Source organism: Vanessa cardui, chromosome 27 (genome assembly GCF_905220365.1).
Source record: "Vanessa cardui chromosome 27, ilVanCard2.1, whole genome shotgun sequence".
Classification (NCBI taxonomy): domain Eukaryota; kingdom Metazoa; phylum Arthropoda; class Insecta; order Lepidoptera; family Nymphalidae; genus Vanessa; species Vanessa cardui.
This window is the reverse complement of record NC_061149.1, coordinates 1,001,038-1,008,902: the sequence shown is the minus strand read 5'-3', so window position 1 is coordinate 1,008,902 and position 7,865 is coordinate 1,001,038. Positions and strand designations below refer to the sequence as shown.

At 29.5% G+C, this 7,865-nt stretch overlaps 1 non-coding gene across 1 annotated transcript; it reads right to left on the bottom strand.

Moving 5' to 3' along the window:
* Positions 1-5,043: 5,043 nt before the first annotated feature.
* Trnaa-agc lies at positions 5,044-5,116 on the bottom strand. Its single transcript has one exon. It is a non-coding gene; the product is annotated as a tRNA-Ala (tRNA).
* Positions 5,117-7,865: the final 2,749 nt, after the last annotated feature.

Genomic DNA, 7,865 nt, shown 5'->3' with positions numbered 1-7,865 from the left:
TCGGCTTATTGGTATACTTTTAGTAAAATCCGAAAAGCTAATATTATTATTAAATTTTATTTATTAAAAAATAACCCACGCACACACTTTCATTTTATTAATAATAGCAGGATTTGGTGCGTTGTCTATATCGGTAATGGTTTATTTTATTAATAAATATATTCGTGAAAAGACGAAAGCAATTTAGATTGTTACGTAACAACATCAAGCTGAGATTAGAAAGAAAAAGTTGGCAATTTTGTTTCAAACTTAAAAAGTACTAGTAATTGTAAGACAATTTTTTCTTTAATATTCCTAAAGTTACATATAAATCAAAATAAACTTTATTCTAGTAGGCTTTTTACAAGCACTTTTGAATCGTCATTTTACAATTTGTAGATTGTACCGAGGAGAACCGACAAGAAACTCATATATATTATATATGTTACTGGAGTTTAACCTTAATTATATACCGCTTATGTGAAGTTGTTTAAAATTATAACAATAAGGAGTATTTAAAAATCTTAACTCAAAAATCTAAATAAACTTTATTCAAGTGGGCTTTTACAAGCACTTTTGAATCGTCAATTAACAATTAAGTGAAGCTACCACCATAAGTGAACTACCTTACTTATTCGTAGAAATGTATTCATTTAAGGAAATAAAAATGTCTTTAACAAAAATCTAAAATGGCCTCAACTTAAATAGATATAAACAATATTTTTATCACATTTAATGTAAAATACATAAGGAATTTATCAAAAAGATACAAATAATTCTAGAATCTTAATCAAACCACCCACACCATTACACGTCAAAACATGCGATCTATTAATACATAGCAACACAATTACTTTACAAAATATTAATACACAATTAAAATTTAACCGAACCTCATTTATCAAAACACACAAAGGATAAACGATAAAAAAAACTTGAAAATTCAATAAGAAATACGTTAGCGGAATGCGTCATCGTCCCCCGGACTATTTGACAATAGACACAGATCAATCAAATTAGATAAAAAGATTCAAAGGATGCTGTTAATACAAATTTTTACATCATTTTCGGATGTTTATTATATATCTATTTAAACACAGATAGGCAGACTAGATTACAGAAGAGCCGAGATGATCCAGTGCTTAGAACGCGTGCATCTTAATCGATGATTGCGGGTTCAAACCCAGACAAGCACCACTATATATATGTGCTTAATTTGTGTTTATAATTCATCTCGTGCTCAGCGGTGAAAGAAAACATCGTGAGGAAATATGCATGTGTCTAATTTCATAGAAATTCTGCCACATTTGCATTCCACAAACCCGAAGCAGCGTGGTGGAGTATGCTCCAAACCTTCTCTTCGAAGGAAGAGGGATAGCAGTGGGAAATTTACAATTAGATACTGTAAAAATGCAATGTAGGCTGACTAGCAAATACATTACTTAGTGGTGACCACTACCCATATTTAGTACCAGCATTAAACCTGTGCAAATCCAGGGCGAGTCGCTAGTATATGCAAAACCTTAGTTTTTTTGTGTATCTAGTATTGCAATACAAAATAATGTTATTCAAAATCAAAATCAAAATAAACTTTATTCAAGTAGGCTTTTACAAGCACTTTTGAATCGTCATTTCAACAATTAAGTGAAGCTACCACCGGTTCGGGAAATAGATTCTAATGATAAGAACCGACTAGAAACTCAGTAGTTAGGTACTCTTTTTCAACATTTAAAAAAATACTGTCATCTTAGTTAATACAATTATTTAAATTAATATATCCTGCTTGGAATATGTGTGACAGCTACGCTTAACAATTGCCAAACGTGATATGACTTTATAGTACAGACATACACATACGACTTTTTTCCAACGCATCCTTCGACAAATATATATAATAAAAAACATTACACTATTCTGGCACTAATTAAAAATAATTCACATTTCCAAATTCATTCATTATTCATCAATATGGCCAATAAAATCGTTCATTATTTATAAATATATCCCGAGAAGTTTGGCGCGTAGCTCACTGACATTTCGGACGCCATTTTGTGAGGTTGACATTTTATCAAAATGTCGACTCTGCTATTAAAAGTTCTTTTGTAAATATATATGTTATGTTATAATAACAGCGGTTTAATTTGTTAAAGTATATTAAAATGTCAGCGGATTTAAATATTTAATTGTTATATTTGAAGCATTGTGAATTAATTTTTTGATTTAAAATGAATGAGATTTGACTTAAAATGTATTTAGTTCAGAAATAATGTACTATTTTATGTACAATATTATTATACTTACAATACCATAAAGCCATATTTTATGTATGAATAAAAAACACCACAAGTATTTCAACACCATAAATTGCCTTATGTATATATCATATAGTTACCTATTTAACGGAGCATAATATATAAGATGCAAAATTCCAGATAAATTTTGACAATACCTATCTCGGAACCAATAACGAAAATGACCGAACGCATTATCAAGATGCCTCGTTCAATAATTTTAACGGCCATAAATATAATCTAGAAATTCGAGCTATCCGCCGCTAGATGGCGCTACACAAACTATTCCACCGTCGTCGACTTTGCATAGTTCCCTTTGAATTTATGCCAAAATATGGGGGTTGATAGATATTCCGAAGTGGAAACTTTGCCGAGTTTTGGCGACTGTAGATTAAACTCAACATTGTACTGGCTGAGCCGGATTGCGGTCGACTTTGATGTCAAAAAGCAACGAAAATTTCTGGAATATAATTTATTTAATGCTCTTGCGGTTGTATAAATATGATGTTTATGATATTCAAAATTATTACCATTTTCAAGGTTACATGACCAGTGGTTTGAAGTTAAACAATATATATTTTATATAATAAAATTTATATAACATACAAATGTCAATATTTAAAAGTATATTTTTTGCAATATGACAGAAATGAAACAAATAATAATTATATTAGCCTTATATAAAATTTTAACGCTACGTTTACTTACGTTTACGTTTTAAAAAAAAATATAATTTGTCTTTCAATTTGACATCAACATTTCCCTGAATTGAAAAGATATTCATTTGATAACATAAACAATACATACACATATTATATTGTTGTATAGTGTTAATATATCTTAACACGCTTTTCATTAACCCATAATGTTGATTGTATTAGATTTGAACATCTTTGACGTGGTCTGTATTACTCACAGACATGTATGGATAGATAATGTACATCCTTCATAGAAAAGCAGAAAAAGAGTAACTACTGAGTTTCTTGCCGGTTCTTCTCGGTAGAGTCTACGTCCCGAACCGGTGGTAGCTTCACTTAATTGTTATATGACGAATCAAAAGTGCTTGAAAAAGCTCACTTGAAAAAAGTATATTTTGAGTTTGATTGCGATAAAACCTTTTTATATTGCAAATACAAGAAACGAAATACCACAAGTAATTTTGAATCATTTTTACAGGTTTTATTTAATTTAAAGCATACTCTGATTAATCATTTGTATAAAAAATAATTTATTTGTTAGAACCGAGCGTCCCATAGCGGCCATAACAATATCCCTTCTCTCAATACAAATACATATTTATAATATTCCGAATAATGATTTAATAAAAAAAAAAAACAAAATGAAAATATACTTACTTTATTCAAGTAGGCTTTTGCAACTTTTGAATCATCATTTAACAACTATGTTAAGTGAACTACCACCGGTTCGGAAAGTAGTTTCTACCAAAAAGAACCGACAAGAAAGACAGTAGTTACTCTTTTTGACTATTTAAAAATAGTCATATATTAATATCACCGAAATAAAAAAATAACCGTGATAGTACTTCAAGATATTGATATGAACAAAAATAATGCAGGTTTAAAATAATGTAGCGGCCATGTTGGGCGTCCATTACTGACATTTAGACATGTCAAATGTCAAATTTCCCGCCAAATCTCGATAGCGGGCGTACTTAATCTACCGTGAAAGCTTTGAAATCATATTTGAAATGAAAAATCGTATTTTTACACTTTAAAATGAATAAAAAAGTATTCAAATTGCTTATAAACGTAATTTATTTTATGTAAAATTTACTTTTTTACTAAAAATACGTTCTATGATATAACCTAATATAAATAATACCACAAAATAAAATAATTATACGACTACATACTTATTATAATATATAACAATAGGCTATTTGACTGGTTATTAAAATCCATTTTATATTATTTAGTAGAGGTTAAGGAACCCAGTAAAAGTTGATTTTTTTATTTCTAGTATATATTTGCCGAAAAATATCATATTAAAAATCCATATTTAAATAACGCGCGTAAACGCTTCTTGGACAATATGGCGCTGCAATTGCGTCGGTGACGTCACTTTGCTGTGTTTTAATGTGGTACATATAGTAGAAAAACAAGGTTTACGAGAAAGTGACTTCATCATAAGGAGCGTTTTGTGTCACGTGACAAACGTTTGAGAAAATGCATTTTTATTTATTGATTTTTGAATAAATAAAGTATTATTTTCATGTTCCATTAGTAAATAACCATTATTAAACTCATAATATACACTGATTACAATAATTCACAATTAATTTTTCGCATTGTCAAATAGCCTATTAGGCACTGCATATTTTTGCTGTCATAGACTTATAAATCTACCGTAGACAAAAATTTACTGTACAACATTTTTACAAAAGAGTATTTATTTATTTAAAACGATATTATTATACATAAATAAAAATATATCTTATCTACAATTCTATGAAGTTATCTCGTGGCGACATCTATCGGTGAATAGCAGAACAAATTTTAAATGTACTCCTTAGGATTATCGCTTTTTCTGCCCGAACGCTTCAATGCGTTTTGAAGTGAACAGACACACAAAACAAGTAAGATTGCGGTTTTCTATATTATTACCGACTGAATGCTTCCAATGTGAAATGCATAATAATTTTCGACAAATATATCTACTAGCGCCTCTTCGATAATGCGGCAACTTGTGGAAACTATGATGTATTATTATTATTGAGTAAGAAAAAGTCTTAAAAAATATTTTCAAAAGTCTTTGGAGGCGCCGGGTATCGATCCCGGTACCTCTCGCATGCTAAGCGAGCGCTCTACCATCTGAGCTACGCCCCCGTTGGAAATACTTGCGAAATTATAATACCATATCTTTAATTGAATTTATTGAGTAATATTTAAATGTGGCATTGGTCAATTTCTCAATGGTTCGTTAATAACACTTAATATTATTTATATAAATGGTATGACTATAACATATAAACATACAAATATTAAATTTCAATCTATTAATTAATTTGTATAAAACATACAGATTAAATAAGTAAACAGTACCGCAATGATTTCTAAAAATTTTTATACAAAATCGTGTAAAAACGACCCCAACGCTTTTAAACTGATTTACAATTTGCTTAAGCCAATAAAAAATACAACATCGATATCAAAACAAATAAAAAAAAACAACGAAAATGTCACAACAATAACTCCAATTAAACCATAAGCCCCGATTTCAATTCACAATAATCTTAAAAGACGTTATTGAGAAAGTTTTCGTTTCGTAAAAAACACAAAATGGCGGCTCGCTGACTCCTTGAACTACTAATTGACGTTTCGAATTATAACCCTTTCATAACCTCTGAAAGTTTCCTAACTTCGTTCCATACTTGAAATTAATAACCAATATTTTTTTTTAAATTTAATAAATACCGTGGCAAAAGTTTTTTGTTTGAAGTCAATAAATCACAGGACTTTATTTTATTTCACCTGTTTGTAAGTGCTACACAAATCTTAGATTTAAATTATAAACATTTATTTATTACTAGTGACAATACAATAATAAATCCAAAAAAAAGATTAATTAATGTGACATCTAATAATAACTCTCTAATCGTTTTAAGTAGACTTCCAGGCATCTATTACATACATAATATATAATTGTATTTAACTAACATTAATTTATATTTTTAAATGTTGAAAAAGAGTAACTACTACTTACCGGTTCTTGTCGGTAGAATCTGCATTCCGAACCGATGGTAAAATTACTTAATATAGTTTGTTAAATTTCCACCAAAATTATACTTGATTAAAGTATATTTTGAAGTGATTTGATTCTCATTGGCTGTATGAATAAAATTGGTGTCCCATTGAATAAAAAAAATCAATCTGTCACATAAATGAATGTGAAATCGTAGGCGAATGCTAGTATTAATTCGTTATAGGGAAATTTTATTTTTCGTCATAATTGTTTGAGAGTTAATTAAAAATTGTCTCGGTTCTCAATGATGCCAATTAACTGGAGTATTCTTTTTAGGGATCCGCGGGACAAAAGGGAGAACCACTTGTAATATTCTGTATTATAATGTACATAATTGTGATTAAAATTGAACAATTATTAACATTCGTTAAAAAGTAACGTAGTAGTAAGTATTGTTTGTCTCTTGTAAATTCACAACCCAGATGAGCACTTATAAAAGCTTATTATTTTAAAGACATATCACAATCTTTTTTTTTTAATTCAACAGTGGATTTCTTCTTTAAATTATATAATCCACTCTATTGTATTATAATTAAAAATATGTATTGTATGTGTGACATGATATGAGACAAAGAAATAGATCCCGCTGAGTTTCGCCGGTTCTTCTCAGGTCTGAGGTGTTAAATGCCCAACTGGTGGTAGATTTTTGACTTTGACTTTTGAAATCTTAGCTACTTCACATATCTGCACTACACATAGCAATGGAAATATGTCCGTAAACTAAAATATAACTAAATTCTTTGACGTTTCAAAATGTCGATATTTGTCGCTGAAATTTTTCTATGTGTAAAGATTTAAACTATAATCCAAAATATTTGTTTTAGAGTTTTTTTTTTTTGGTAAACAAAACAAATTTCGTTACTTACATATCAATGATTTCTATCTTTTATAAATTTTAAAACCTACGGAACCAGCGATGCGTTTGCGGAACGCACTTCACAATATCCCCATAATCTGTCTGTCCGGAGGATATAATCCGATTATCTATTTTTTAATTCCCTTTAGTTTTGTAGACGAAATATCCGGAAACAGTTTTTAGCTAAAAAACATTTTTTTCTTTTACAACCAGTTACATAATACATACAACAACAGTCTGTCAATTTCCCACTGCTGGGCTAACGCCTCCTCTCCCTTTGAGGTTTAGAACATATTCCACCACTGTTCCAATGCGGGTTGGTGGAATACACATGCGGCAGAAATTCTATGAAATTAGACACATGCAGGTTTCCTCGCGATATTTTCCTTCACCGAATTTAAGCACATGAATATTCAGTGTTGCTTGCCTGGATTGAACCATCATCGGTTAAGATGCTTTCTGACCACTGGGCCATCTCGGGCATTTTTAAACATTTTGGACATATATAGTATAACACACGGGGGCGATTTCTAGTATACAATATAGAATATAAGAACATCTGTCAATATGTTAAGATATGTCGTTTTACAATCTGATTATACATAAAAGATAATTTATATAATTTAACATTAATTATTTTACGTACTAAGTAAAATAAGCAGCATTTTAATTTATCATTATTCTGACGTAGATTTAGTGACGTAACGGTGAATCTGTGGGCGGTGAATGAATGAAAGAAACGGTTTAGCAGACTCGTATTTTAATTATTATTATTTTTTGTTACAGATTAAATATGTACTCCGAACTATACAGATGATGCGGTAAGTTTTTTTTAAAATTAACTAATCTATAAATAACATAATACATAAATAACAAAGTATGAGCTATTACCTCGTTCAAAATAAATAAAAAAAATTAAATGTGTAAGTACACATTTGATTTCAAAAATAGAACTTATATTATAACGTTTTATAATA